The 16728-nt window shown below is 32.4% G+C and overlaps 1 pseudogene; it reads left to right on the top strand.

Annotated features, from left to right (window-relative positions):
* Positions 1-10468: 10468 nt before the first annotated feature.
* Positions 10469-13973, top strand: LOC129900257 (probable LRR receptor-like serine/threonine-protein kinase At3g47570; annotated as a pseudogene).
* Positions 13974-16728: the final 2755 nt, after the last annotated feature.

The following is a 16728-nucleotide window of genomic DNA, read 5'->3' as shown; positions in this document are numbered from 1 at the left end:
TACCTTTCTAAATGACCTCTGATCACTGCTCTGTATCAAAAATATGATCACAATGTTAGTACAAACATTTAAACACCAAAATCGCAACAATTGAAAATGAGCCCAAAATTGTATCTATCATTGGGTTTTAAATATCTTACTGAACTTGTGCCCTAATAATGGGCACAATTCAATCTCGGAAACACAGTAAAATAGATCATGCAATCATAACACCCAAACTACACCATTGAAGCTTAAACGGAGAAGAAGGAAGAAGACTTATTGGTTATACTCAAAAGAACGAGTCAACCAAACTCCCAAAATAATTCTCCGGCCAATTCCCACAACAACTAGCTAAAACCCACTAAAAATCAAGTTCCCAAGAGCAATATTTGAATTACAACTTATGGGAAAAGAGGATAAAAAAGGGTATAACTAACAGCTTATGCGGCTAAATTGGTCACTTTGGTTACTTTAGCGGCATCGAAAAAGCAATGACCTGACTACTAAAGAAGCCTAGTCAAGCAGGCAGGATATCGGTAAAGCAGACCCCTGGCCTCTTATGCAGACATCGCTTAAGCGAAGCTAGAGGCACTAAAGCAGTTGCCCCCTCATGGGCAAGGCTCTCCAAAGCAAACCCTTAGCCACTAAAACAGCGATCACTATACCGATGCCAAGACCGCTAAAGCTACTACACCAGCATGAAGTACCAGAAATTCTAGCAAAGTCCGAATGGACTCCGCTCGAGTGCTCAGGATTGGTTGGTTTCCCCATACATGCAAATGAACTCTTACCCCACCAGATGTGACATTTCAGAGTCAATGGGAATGTCAAAAACTTCCAACCGAGAATGTCTTGATGAAAATTGGGTCTCACACCAAAGATCCATCTTAGCCATAAGCTACAAGGATACTCACAATGAGTCTGAAGCCTCGAGACCTAAAAAAGGTCCTACTAAACCAAATTCAATATTTTGGAGCTAATGGAACTGTCAGAATATCATTCTGAGGCCATTTACCTAAAGTTTTGACTGAAGTCAACTGCTCAAGTTTCAAAACTCTAAAACACAAAAACTTGCATAAAAATCAAACGAACGACCATGTGATCGAACTATCAGTTCCAGCAAGTCATAAATGAATGGGGGCGCTATAGGAATGTTCTAAACACTGAAAATAACACAATAAAAGGAAATGACCTTGATGGTCATTACATGTAATAAGCATAAATGTTAGTTTTAGAAATCATAAATTTAAAATTCTTGGTTCGCTTCTATAATAATATATATAAACGACATATATGATATTTTTATTGAATGATATAAACATTTAACTTAAATAAATTTAACACATTTTATTAGTTCCTCTCCTTTTGTCTTTAGGATTTAAACACCTCTTATCATGTCCCCTCCTGTTACTGCAAAAATATTAATAAGCACATAAATGAATATCATAATCCATCTTTATTTAGTGAAGTAAACTTATAGTAAATACTAGAGAGATTTACGAGAATGTATCAAAATATAAGAAGTTTGTAGTCACTTAGTCATAGAAGGCTATTTATCATTTATGGCCAATAAAAAGTTATCAATGGTATCTAACATATTGAAAATCAAGGGAAATGTTATAAATGGGTAAGTATGGAATGATTTGAAAATGCATAGATGAGAATATATTAAACTTGTGGAAGATTGAAAGTGATTTGAATTAGTTTGTAATTGAGATTTGTAGCTGAAATCGAGTTTAAAATTTTATTTATGATACACATATCGTACATGTATAGCTAGTTGCGGAGCCAATATCTCTAAGATGGGGATTCAAGGTATAAGAAGCAAACACATGAAAATCACAAGATAAAAAATGGAGTGAGACAGGGAAAGATAATATTAATCTTAACCTGCTAAATTTTACTTGCTTTTTCATATTGTTTTTAGGTTCTTCCTACTTTTACCCTGCTTCATTGAGCCTTGTTAAATTTTTTTGTATTTTTTCTTTTATTTTGCAGTACTCTACTTTACTTTAAACTTTTTTATATTTTGAATCATTGCCCATTCAATTATATGTTACTTTAAAAATCGTCAAGATTCTTTAAAAATGTGTAAGGATTGAGTTACTTATATTATAATGTATATTCAGAAGATAAATAAATGACATCATCAATTTTTTAGTTCATTTAATTCAATTTACTAGGTTAGTCTTTTATTAAAAAAGAAGAAAATAAATTATGTATAAATTAAATAAGTATATTTTTGTTTCCATCTATTTAGAATATAATTGAAAAAAATAAATACTATGAAATTTTAAGGAAATAAAATTTACTTAAATAGTTATTGTTAAAAGATATTGATGACTTTCATTCCATTAAATTTAATTTACCTTATTTTAAATAAATAATTCTTTTCAATCTCAATTTCAAGTTTAATAATAATTAATAATAATAATAAAATAATAACGATAATAGTAAAAATAATAAGAACGATAATAATAATAATAATCCTAATCATAATAAAATAACGACAAATATAATAATAATAACAATAAAAATAATGATACTAACAATAAATAATGATAATGATAATGATGATGATATTAATAATGATAATAATACTAATAATGACAATAGTAATAACAACAATAATAACAAAAAAATATAATAATGATAGTAATAATAGTGAATAAAAGACATTGCTACTACTACTAATAATAATGATGACAATAATAATAATAATAATAATAGTAATGAAAATGATGATAATAGTATTAACGAAAATAAATATAGTATTAATAATAATAATGCCGAAAATAATAATAATAATAATAACAGTAAATAAAATACTACTACTACTACTACTACTACTAATAATAATAATAATAATAATAATGACAATAATATTAATAGTAAATAAAAAATAATAATAGTAATGATAATAATAATAATAACGAAAATAATAATAATGATGATGATAATAGAAAAAATAAAAAATTGCTATTAATAATGAAAATAATAATAAAACAGTAAATAAAAAATACCATTACTAATAATAGTAATAATAATAACGATAATAGTAATAATAATAATAATAATACAAGTAACGAAAATGATAATAATAATAATAATAACGAAAATAATAGTAATAATAATAATGATAATAATATAAACAGTAAACAAAAAATACTATTACTACTAATAATATTGATAATAAAAATAATAATAGATATAGTAACGATAACAGTAAATAAAATTACCACTACTACTAATGATAATACTAATAACAAAATATCAATGATAATAATGACACTAATAATAATAAAAACAGTAAATCAAGTACTACTATTACTACTACTGCTGATACTGATAATGAAAAGTAATAATAAATATAATAATAACGACATCAAATAAAAGACACTGATAATAATGATAATAAGAATAATAATAACAAAAATAATAAATGCTGAAAATATAAGCAGCCCGGATTGACACTGAATATGGCCATCTTATTTATTTGCTATTCAAAAGATCTAGGATATCGACTCCATGTGAGGGTAGGATGATTATATCGAGTCTTAAATCAAGACTCCATTTTGCTCCAGGAGTGTTCATGCAAACAAGAAAAATAATGACAACATTTTTATCAAAATTAGCAAGATAATATTTTAGGACAACATTTTTATCATAATTACAATGAAAAATAAAAGAAAAATGAAGTAAATATTACATGTTGCTGGACAGTGAACGGAGATGGCTTGATCACGAATCTACACTCAAACTCGACTTACTTAGAACTCAAACATGTAAAAGAAAATAATCTAGAGACCACCAAAGAGATTAAAAAAAAGAAAAAAAACACTAGATATTTCTAAGAGAAAGCGAGGTGTTTCAGACAACTTTTGTTGTGTATTGATGGCTGAAAAATGATCCAAAAAAAAATCCCCTCCCACAATGAGTACAAAATGTTGGTATTTATAGGGGCTGAACTAGGAATTCAAGGGGGTTCCTTCGGAGTTGCTGTAATGTCCTCCTTTTAAAAAACATCGAGGGAGGGTATTATAGTAATAAAAAAAAAATGGAATGTCTTGAAAATAAATAAATAAAAAATTATAATAAAAAATAAAATAAAATCAAGGAGTGTTGCTGTGTATGTACGGATATATTATAAAGAAAAGAAAAAGTGTAGTGAGATCTTGTCAGCATTTGAAATTGTTGGGGAACATCTCGTAGTAGTGGGTATATGGTTTTTTTTTTATTTTTAGGTTAGTGGAATGTGCAGTAGATTGGTTAGTGTGGAGAAGATAAAAATTATTCTTGTGACCCTCACAAATATTATATGGCAGACAATACTTGATGATATTTTATTCAAATAATAATAACTAATTAAAAATAAAAGTTATCTTGAACATGAAGATGCATTCTTGTCATATCAAAAATAAAAAATATAAATTAAACTAGAAAGTAAATGCAAAGCATTTGATTACTAGAAAGAGAAATGCATGAATACGAATGAGAAAATAAAATAAAAATATTTTTTATTATTATATATTCTTTAAAGGTTATATATAAAATATACATATATGCATAAATATATATATATATATATATATATATATATATATATATATATATATATATATATATATATATATATATTGAAAAGGAGACAAAGGGTGATGGGTATTGTTGATGGGGATGGGTATATTAATAGTAGCAGTGTTGTGATACAGGGGAGGCACGTGTAGGAGTTTTTTTTTTTTTTTTACATAGGGGACAAGTGGTATATAATTATATATATATATATATATATATATATAAATAAATAAAATAATAAAATAATAAGTAAATGTTTTCGTACTGTCTTCTCATTGTTCGATATTTTCTTGTGCATGTGTGCTTTGAAGAGCTAAAGCGTGCCTACTAAATTGTCATAGATGACAGAGATAAAGAGTGAAAGAATTTTAGATGACCAATTTTAGAACAAGCTCAATTCAATTCTTAAAGTGACTTTTTACATTATGTAGTCTTAAAGTATTATACGGCAAGAATAAGAAAAATAAATTGGAATACTAATTATAGGAAAAATAAAGACAGGAGTTTGCATCACATAAACAAGGGTAGTAGAAAATTATAGGATTTAAATTTCTATAGAGAATAAAAAATATGATAATTATTTTCAATTACTTAAGTTTGAGTAGATAAAACTACTCAATATTTATGCTTGGTGAGAAAAAGATAGAACTCTCATATTTTATAAAATAATGAAGATCTAAATTGATTTGGACACTACAATAAAATAATAACACACTAAGCATAATTATACAAGCGTGATTTGAAAACAATAAAATATACGAAAGTTTGTTCCTACATTTTGGAGGGCCAAAATTGTCTATCAACAAGTGGCCCGCGAACATGGAGGTCAGCAAGCTTAGCCTTCGCGAAAGAGGCCAAAGGCCCGCGAACGCGGAGGCAAAAGACTTACACCTTTGCGAACGCGACCAAGGCCCCGCGAACACGAAGGCAAAAGAGCCATACCTCCGTGAACGTAACCATGGCCCCGCGAACACGGAGAAAAAGAACCTGGGTCTCCGCAAATGTGGCCAGTGGCCCGCGATCGCAGAGAAATAATTCTCCGACACCAGATATCAGCTAAAAATCTGAGCTTTCTTAAGTTCAAAAATTCCGGCGGGGAGCTTGGAATTCGTTTGGAATCCTGTGCATGCAAACGAGATATGATACCCCACCAAATTCGACGTTCCAAACTTAATGGCGCAGTTATAATTTCCATACAAGGTCCTTACAACTGAAAGTGGGTCCCACACCCAAGGGCCATTTGAAACCAAATTCGACAATGGGCCTCGAAATTAGATCGAAAGCCTCAAAAAGTGAATGAAGGGTCATTCTAGACCAAACTCGACATTCCAGAGCTAACCATGCTGTCAAAATTTTCATTCAAGCGCATTTTCCAAAAATGTTGACCAAAGTCAACCATGGGCCAAATTTTAAAGGCAAAAGTGTCAAATGGTTTCAAACTCACACTGGTTGCCTCGATACTCATGCCAACCATGCTACTAGCCTAATATGGCCATTTCGGAGTTGACAAAATTGTCAAAATTTTGTTCTGAAGTCATTATCCAGAAGCTATGATTGAAGTCAACTTTTTAAGCTATAAAAGCTCAAAAATAGAGAAACGGGTCTAAAACCCAAAAGAACGAGTAGGCGACCGCATTACCGGTTCTAGCAGGTCATATATGATATAGGTTCATTATAGGAATGCTCTAAACAATAAAACAGATACAGTATTAGGAATATTAACTAGAGGGTCATTAAAGCTTTATGTCAAGAATTTTATCAATCAGTATTTACCACTATAAAGCCTGATAATAAAACAGATGAAGAATGGAATTTGTTGTACAGACAGGTTTGGGTATTTATTAAGCAATGGATTGACGATAATATGTTGAACCATATTTTTGAGGAGACACATCCTCGTACCTTATGGGAGCATCTTAAAAGCTTGTATGCTCGGAATACTGGAAATAATAAAATGCTCTTAATAAAGCAGATGTTAACTTTAAAATATCATGATGGTTCTCCAATGACCGATCACCAAAATTATTTTCAGGGAATCATGAACTAGTTATCGTTTATGGGCATTAAATTTGATGAAGAAATTCAAGGCTTGCTTCTACTTGGTTCCCTACCAGACTCTTGGGAAACATTTAAAACTTCATTGTCAAATTCTGCTCTAGATGGTGTGATCTCTATTGATTCTGCCAAGAGTAGTGTCTTGAACGAAGAGATGAGAAGAAAATCTCAAAGTTCTTAACTGGCTCCAAGGTAGAAATAAAAATTGCGGTTCTCAAAGTAGAGAACATAGCAGAAGAAAATCCAGAAGCATACTTAAGGATATTGAGTGCTATCATTGTGGCATGAATGGGCACACAAAGAAGTTCTATCGAAAATTGAGAGGGAAAATAATGACAAAGAGAAAAATAAAGAAGATGGCAATGAAAATTACCTAGCCACCAACCCCATCGAAGATCTTGTTATCGTGCAGACATGATAAATATTTCTTGTGACGAGTCAAGCTCTGTTGTGGACACTGGTGCCGCATCTCATGTGACATTAAGGAAGGATTTTTTCTCTTCCTATACTTCTGATGATTTTTGAACCTTAAGTATGGGTAATGAGACTGTATCTAGAGTGGTTGGTGTTGGTACAGTTTGTTTAGAAACTAGTGTTGAAACTAAATTAGTTTTGAACAATGTAAAACATGGTCCTGGTGTTCATCTACATCTAATTTCTGTTGGTGTTTAGATGATGAAGGATATGTTTGTATCAATGGCGGTGGAAAGTGGAAAATCATTAAGGGTTCCTTGTATGTGGCTCGTGGTAACAAACATCGTGATCTATATTGGACTATGGCTTCTACTTATGCCAATATAGTGAATGCAGTTAAGAGCGAGAACTCTTTAATGTTATGACACAAGAGGCTTAGCTACATCAGTGAGAAATGACTTAATGTTTTGTCCAAGAAGAAATTGTTTTCTGTTTTTCAAAGTGCTAAATTATAAAAGTGTGAGCATTGCTTGGCTTGAAAAGAAAATAGAGTTTCCTTTAAGTCTAACCCTCCTTCAAGAAAGAAAAATTTGCTTGAGTTGGTGCACTCTGATTTATGTGGTCCAATAAAGACAAGGACACTGGGTGGTGCACTCTACTTTGTCACTTTCATTAATGACAGCTCAAGAAAGCTTTGGGTCTACATATTAAAGGCTAAAGACCAATTGTTAGGTGTTTTTAAGCAATTTCAAGCTTCTGTTGAAAGAAAAAATAGAAAGAAATTGAAATGCATTCGTACTAATAATGGTGGTAAATATTGTGGACCATTTGACGAGTATTTGTTTGCAAAACTTTTGTACATGTTCTGAAAGAAGAGAGGTCAAAGTTAGATGCAAAAACAAGGAAATGCATTTTTGTTGGATATGGCCTTGATTAATTTGGTTACAGGCTATATGTTCCAATTGAAAAGAAGCTTGTGAGATGCCGTGATATCTTCTTCATGGAGAATCAAACCATTGAAAATATTGACAAAGCACAGAAGCTAGAATCTTCAAGTTCTGATGGCGACGTTTATCTTGATAAACTTCCTCATACAAGTTTACATGACGTTAGTAAACTTGATGATCATGGTGATTCTCAGAATTAAGTCCTCGATCAACATGTTGATATTGATAATAACAATGATGTTGTTATTGATGATGCCCCTACTCATGAAGTTGTGGACGAATCAAATGTTCCTCTTAGGAGGTACACAAGACAACGTATTCCCTCCTCGTTATTCACCTAATGAGTATGGGTTACTCACTGACGGGAGTGAATTTGGATGTTATGAGGAGGCCATGGAAGATGATCATAAGGATAAATGTATTGAATCCATGCAAGATGAGATAAAATCTTTGCATGAGAACCACACTTATGAGTTGGTGAAATTGCCTAATGGCATGAGAGCTTTGAAGAACAATTATGTGTTGACAGTTAAAGTTGAAGAACATAACTTGAAGCCTAGGTACAAAGCTAGATTGGTTGTTAAGGGATTTAGTCAAAGAAAGAGTATTGACTTTGATAAAATATTTTCTCCTATTGTGAAAATGTCCTCCATTCGTATAATTCTTGGTCTGGATACTAGTCTTAATTTAGAGATTGAGCAGATGGATATGAAGATGTCTTTCCTTCAAGGCGACCTAGAATAGGAGATTTATACAGAACAACATGAGGGCTTCAAAGTAAATAATAAAGAAACTTTTGTGTGCAAAACTCAAAAAGTATCTCTACGGGATAAAACAAACGCCTAGACAGTGGTACAAGAAGTTTGAATCTGTTATGGGGGATTAAGACTACAAGAAGACTTCCTCAGATCACTGTGTGTTTGTACAAAAATTTTCTGATAATGATTTTATCATCCTCTTACTATATGTGGATGATATGTTGATTGTGGGAAGAATACTTCCAAGAGTGATGAGTTGAAGAAAAAGTTGTGTAAGTCATTTGCTATGAAAGATTTCGGTCATGCCAAGTAAATTTTGGGCATAAGGATTACTCGTCTCAGAGATGAAAGGAAGGTTTATCTATCACAAGAGAAGTACATTGAACGTGTACTGAAGCGATTCAACATGAAGATTGCTAAGTTTGTTAGCACACCTCTTGCTGGTCATATGAACTTGAGCAAGAAAATGTGTCCTACAACTATGGAGGAAAAAGTGAGGAAGGTGAAAGTTTCATATTCCTCCGTCATTAGAGTCTAATGTAAGCAATGGTATGCACTAGACCTGATATTGCTTACGCAGTTGGTGTTGTCAGTAGGTTTCTTGAAAATCCAGGAAAACAGCATTGGAACCTGTAAAGTGGATACTCAAGTATCTGAGAGAAAGCTCAGATAAATGTTTGTGTTTTTGGAGGATCAAATCCAATCTTGAAGGGATATAAAGGTGCTTATTTGGCAGGCAACCATGATAGAAAATCCACCACTAGATATTTATTTACTTTTTCAGGGGGAGCTATATCATGACAGTCAAAGTTGCAGAAGTGTGTTACATTGTCTACAACTGAAGCTGAGTATATTGCGGCTACTAAAGCTGGCAAGGAGATGATGTGGCTCAAGCAATTTCTTCAAGATCTTGGCTTGCATCGGGGGGCGTATATCGTCTATTATGACAGTCAAAGTGCAATAGACTTGAGTAAGAACTCCACGTAATATGTAGGGACGAAACACATAGACGTGAGATATCACTGGATTTGAGAAACGATAGAAGATAAATCTATGCAAGTTGAAAATTTTTCTACAAATGAGAATCCTGCAGATATGCTGACCAAAGTGGTAACAAGGGTCAAGTTTGATTTGTGCAAAAAACTTGTTGGCATGAGCTCTCTCTAAGAAGATGAAGATACCTCCTTCTGGTGCATGGGATTGGAGGGGGAGATTTGTGGGGTCCATGCCATGCAATTGTAGTCAACATTGGTTGCTACAATTTTCAATTGCTGAAATTATAGTCAACAATGGTTGCTACACTTTTTCAATTGCAGCAAGCAATTGTCAAAAACAAACGCAGTAAATGTTGAAGTTTTGGAACAATTTTCTCCTGTAAGAGGAGGTCTTGAGCTCCTCATTTAACAAACCAATTCACAGAGAAAAAATATTTAGAGAGTTGTGAGGTTTTCATAGTCTATATATAAGAAAATAATATGTGAAGAAAAATAGAGTGTGAACGATATTTTAGTAAGGTGGTAAATCAAAAGAGTGTTATTCTTTTTGAGTGTGTGGTAGTCTTTTTTGAGTATTGTACTCGTTATATCAATTGCTCCTCTTGACCCGTCGTTTTTTCCTTATTTAAAAGGATTTCCACGTAAAATTCTTGATGTCATTATTTTTCTTTTTTATTTTTATTATTTTGACCATATATATTTTTGTGTTAGTCTGCTTTTTCCCAAAAGAAGTTGCCTTCTTTCCTTGAGATCTTACATTTCTTCTGATCCTAGCAACATCTTAGCAAGAAACTGGTCTTCTTCAACCCCAATTTACAGCTGGATTGGAATCACTTGCAGCTCCCGTCACCATCGAGTTACTGCTTTAGACATTTCTAGCATTCAACTTCATAGTACCATTCCTCCACATCTTGGAAACCTCTCATTTCTCATCTCCCTTGACGTCAGTGACAACACTTTCCACGGGAGTTTGCCAAAAGAGTTGGCTCATTTGCAAAGGTTGAAATTGATTAATGTCACAAGAAATAACTTCACTGGAGCCATTCCATCATTTTAAGTTTGTTACCGAACCTTGTACCTCTGGAGGAATCAATTTTCAGGACAAATTCCATCTTTCCTTTCCAATCTAACAAAGCTGGAAGTGTTGAGCTTGCTGAGAAATTTTCTCGAAGGAGAGATCCCTTGGGAACTCGGTGATCTTCATTACTTGACTATCCTGGATCTGTAATATAATCAGCTTACTAGCTCTATACTACCATCAATCTTTAACATTACAACAACGCAAGTGATTGCTCTTACAAGCAATAGTCTTACTGGAAAGCTTCCGACAACTATATGTAACCATCTTCCAAACATGGAAGAGCTTTACCTCATAAGAAACACCCTAGATGGAGTTATTCCACCAAACCTGGAGAAATGCAGAAAGCTTCAAGTCTTGGCATTGTCGTTCAACGAGTTTATTGAATTGTACCAAGAGAGCTAGCCAACGTAGCAACTCTTACAAGATTATATATTGCAGATCTGCATTTGGAAGGTAGGATCATATTTCCTTACAAAAAAATGAAAATTTTCTTCCTTTTCTCTTCTGCCAAACTAGTAACTCATATATTTCCCCAAATTGACAGGAGAGATACCAGTGGAGCTTGGTAATCTTAAGAAACTACAGCTGCTGATGTTAGCCCAGAATGAGTTTATTGGTTCTGTCCCTGAAAGTATTTTCAACATGTCATCTCTGGAGGTCCTAACAGTTACACAAAACAAGGTTTCAGGTAATCTACCTTCAAATTTAGGCCTTGGAATTTCCAGCCTTGAAAAACTTTACTTTGGAGGGAATAATGTGTGTGGTTTTATCTCTGCTTCATTCTCAAATTCTTCAAGACTCAGAGTGCTTGATCTCTCTGGCAACAGTTTCATAGGTCCAATTCCTGAATCACTCGGTAACTTAGAGTACCTTGAGATTCTAAACTTGGGCAAGAATACTTTTATCAGTGATTCATCATTGAGCTTCCTTACATCATTAACAAAACTGTAGGGAAAAAAGAGCACTCAGGTTTTATGAGAATGCATTGGGTGGGATTTTTCCTGCATCTATTGGTAATTTCTCCAACTCTTTATAGATTTTTGTAGGACTAACTTGTAAACTTAAGGGCGTCATTCCCCGCGAAATTGGAAACCTTACTGGTCTGAAAAGGATGAGCTTGTTTCACAATGAGATGACGGGACATATTCCAAATACTATCCAAGGCATGTTGAACCTTCAAGAACTTCACCTACAAATGTTATATGCAATTTAAAGAATATTGGTGCGTTAGACTTGTCAGGAAATCAATATTTTGGTTCCGCACCACCATGCTTAGGAAAAATTACTAGTTTGAGGTATCTTAATATAGCTTACAACAGCCTGAATTCAAGCTTACCTGAAATCTTAGGTGGCCTTCGCAATCTCATAGAATTCAATATTTCATATAATTTATTGAGTGGGCAAATTTCCCTTGAGATTGGAAATTTAAAGGCTGCATAACTCATTGATCTGTTGAAAAATGAATTTACTAGTAAGATTCCTATCTCTCTAGGGGGTCTAGACAAATTGATTAGTCTTTCCTTGGAACATAATAGATTAGATGGGCCTATTTCATATTCATTTGGAAAACCATTGGCATTGGAATTCTTGGATTTGTGCTATAACAATCTTGGTGGTAAAATTCAAAGTCAGTAGTAGCTCTTGTGTGTCTCAAATACCTGAACTTCTCATTCAATAAACTTTTTAGTGGAGAGACTCCCAATGGTGTTCCTTTTTCAAATGCCACAGGTCAATCTGTTTTGTTCAATGATGCACTCTGTGGTGAATCTAACTTTAAAGTGTCACCATGTATCATCCAATCTCGCAAGAGGATAAAAATATTCTTGGTTTTGTACATCATTTTAGGAGTGGGTCTGTTATTTCTTGTATTAGCCCTTGCATATGTATTTGTAAGATTATGAAATACAAAGAAGAATACAGGTCCAACTGATGTATCTCCGGTAAACGGGCATGGAAGAATTTCCTATTATTAAATTGAACAGGCGACAGAAGGATTTAACAAAAACAGCTTGCTTAGTCATGGGACTTTTAGCATGGTCTACAAAGGAATACTTAAGGATGGTACCTTTTTTGCAGAAAAGTTATTCGATGTGCGGTTGGAGGGTGCAGCCAAAAGTTTTGACACAGAATGTGAGATACTTCGCAAACTTCGCCACAGAAATCTGACCAAAGTCATAACGAGATGCTCCAACCTTGATTTCATGGCCCTAGTGTTAGAATACATACCCAATGGGACACTTGATAAATGGTTATACTCTCATAACTTGTTCTTCGACTTGTTGCAGAGATTAAATATAATGATAGATATTGCATCTGCAATGAACTATCTCCACAACGGCTATTCCATCTCCAGTGGTGCACTGTGATTTGAAGCCAAGCAATTTCTTGTTAGATCAAGAAATGTTTGGTCATGTCAGTGACTTTGGCATTGCAAAATTGTTAGGTGAAGGGGAAGCTTTTGTTCAAACAAGGACAATTGCAACTATTGGATATATTGCTCCAGGTACTCGAACTTGTCAAAGATTTATCATATCCTTAGAGAATACCCAATTAATTATTTTGCCTTAAATATAACTGGTACTCTTAGTTAGCATATTCAATGATAACTAGGAAGCTTTTTTGATAATATTTTACTATGATTGCAGAGTTTGGACAAGATGGAATAGTATCCACAAGTTGTGATGTTTATAGTTTTGATATCCTGATGATGGAGACGTTTACAAGAATCATACCAAGTGATGAAATATTTACTAGAGACTTGAGCATACAACGTTGGTTTAGTGATTTCTTTTCAAATGGAATTCATAAGGTGGTGGATTCTAATTCAATGTTTGTTATCTATCTTTGAATTAGCTTTGAGATGCACCATAGTGACACCTGATGCAAGAATTAGCATAGAAGATGCTCTTTCAACACTTAAAATGATTAAATTCCAGTTCGTTAGTAGTTGCTACTAGGTGCATTATAATTGAACCATCGTGTTATTTGTGTCGTGTATGTTGTTTGATTACCTATGTTGATTGTGTTAAGTTTCAGTTGAGCACAAGTACTTAAGTGTTTTCCAATGTTAATTTGTTAAGGTGGTATAACTTCAATTTTTCAACTACTATTGAGGGCCGCTTTTATGTTTTTCACGAGATAGGAGTTCTTTGAATCAAGAATTGTAAGAAGCAACTCATTTCTTGATTTATGTAATTTTGATGATATATGGAAATCTAAAATGAGATTTGGAATGGGTTAATAGGAAAGAAGAAATTAATGTGAAGTAGGTATAGAAACAATTTAAAATGAACATCTCACAAATACATGATTGCTATGTTCCCAATGACTACAAATAGATCTCCAAAACATTGGATTAAAACTTAGTAATCGTCTGTGAAAATCAAATGGAAAAAATTGACAAAAATATCTCAACAACAAAAATAGAGAGTTCAACCAACTGGAGATTCATGCTTTTTACATAGAAGTCAGGATGTTTGGCATAAGAAATTGAGTCTGGGGTAAAAAGGGCAACTCTTTTTTTTTTTTTTTCGAAAATTCCAATAGGGTAATTGATTTGGGGACCATACCAAAAGGGCAGAAATGTTGGGTCCGTTTGTCAAAATTTAAGGGTGCCGTGCGATTTAGCCTTAAAGTTTATGGCCCCCTGCACCTTCTTCCCACCCCCACCGCATTGCCCACCCCGCCTCCTGCCCACCCCCAACCCCAAAATATATTTTATAAATTAGTTTTTACTTTTATTTATTTTTATTTTTATGTTTTAGTTTATACTCTTTTATTTTTTTGATTGAATTAATCAAGTTAGTGTTGAAGGAATCGATCTAACTTACATAAATTGAAATTGTATTTTGTTTAAATTATTTTCATAAAATTATTATCTTTTAAAGTAATTAAAATTATCGTTAATTTTTGTATAGTACGGAGAAATAAATTTTTGCTATAATTAAAATAAGTGTTATTGTATTTTAAATTGTTAACTATTATGATTCATAATATTTTAATTAACTTTCTTTTCAAAAAAATAATTTAAAATTAGTACGACTATTTTTAAAATTAAAAGATAAAAGTACGACTATTTTTAAAAATATAAAAATAATAGTTTAATTATTCCCTAATATTTAGGACTTCGAAACAAACTAAATATTGTGTATTAATTATTTTCTTATTTTAGTTATGTAAAATGACATAAATTCTTTATAAATTTTTTAACTACAAATACATATTTAAGTAATTAAGTTTACATTAATAAAATGAATACAATTAATCTTAATTAAGTCTACATTAATAAAATGAATACACTTAATCTTAATTAAGTCTACAAATAATAGAGTTATATATTAACAATTAAACAACAACAACAACATACCCAGTGGAATTCCACAAGTGGGGTTTGGGAAGGATAGGATGTACGCAGACCTTACCACTATCTCATGGAGATCGAGAGGTTGTTTCCGAAAAATTAAGATAATAAGTAGTTGTTAAAAACATAATAAGAAACTTACAATAACGGAAAATATTTTATAGTTGATCAACTCATTTTGTTTTGTATTGTAAACATAAAAAGTGAGATCATCCTAACTTAAAATAAAAAATTTTTAAAAATTCATAAGGTAGTTCCACTACTAAAACAATTAACTTGTTCGAATATTTGACTTTTCTATCCGTTTTAGTCTTAAGAATATCTTCACGGGCTTCATAACTTCATCACGGTTCGAATAACAATCATATCTTCACCGAATGTAGGCAAACATACATTCTAGCTTTTTCACCTTGTAATACTAGTTACCCTAATTTTAAATTTATTTTTTCGAAAAGAAAGTTAATAAAACAACTATAAATCACAATAATTAACAACTTAAAATACAATAACATGTATTTTAATTATAGCAAAAAAAAAATTTCTCCATGCTATAAAAAAATTAACGATAATTTTAATTACTTTGAAAAATAATAATTTTATAAAAATAATTTAAATGAAATATAATTTCAATTCATGTAAGTGAGATCTATTCCTTCAACACTAACTTGATTAATTCAATCACAAGAAAAAAAGTACAAACTAAACAAAAAAATAAAAGTAATTAAAAGTAAACACTAATTTATAAAAATATTTTGGGGTTTGGGGTGGGCTGGGATAGGGGTGGGAAGAAGGTGCAGGGGCCCACAATCTTTAAGGATAAGTCGTATGGCCCCATGTGACTTACCCTTAAAGTTTGACTAACGGACGTTAAGAGCTGTTTGTCCATCGGTTGTATTCACTTTTAATAACCCATTTTCCTATATTTTCTAAATTCAACTTGAAGTTGGATTCAGGAATTTGAAAAATAGGTGTAACCTTGTTTTCTAACTCACCTTTTACTTTTGAAAATTTTTGATTTTCAAAATTTGCCTCAATTTTCTTGGTTTTTGTAAAATTTAGAGAAAACCCCAATTAATAGGGCCGCAAACCTGCTACCTGACACCAGTGTGAAACAGAAAAAAGAAAGAACAGATCCAAACGGACTCTGTCGCTCGACTAGATTTTGTATTCTGTATGCTAATACAAGTAGTAGTAAATGAGAATTCTTTTCCAAGGTTTCATATTAGCCTTGAGTCTTGACGTAAGGCACCTTAAATAGAATGGTACATTAAACCATCAGGGGAAACTACAACCAAGAGAATCACATAACATTGAAAAAGAAAATCTACCAGTCACGATACTTTTTCTGAGAATAATCATGGTCTTCTCGATTTAATACTAAGAATGGAACAAAGGCGTCAAGAGTTAAACAAATTAGCCTTGACAACATGTTGAACCTCTATAAAATTTCAGTAGCATATTTTCTTTGCAAAATAAGAATTTCATCCTAGCCTTGTCTCACCTCTTCCCCAAGAAAATAATGCTACATACCCAAGTGGGACATCTCAAATTTACTCATCAT

This window comes from Solanum dulcamara, chromosome 8 (genome assembly GCF_947179165.1).
Source record: "Solanum dulcamara chromosome 8, daSolDulc1.2, whole genome shotgun sequence".
Taxonomy (NCBI): domain Eukaryota; kingdom Viridiplantae; phylum Streptophyta; class Magnoliopsida; order Solanales; family Solanaceae; genus Solanum; species Solanum dulcamara.
This window is presented reverse-complemented; position numbering and strand designations above follow the sequence as displayed.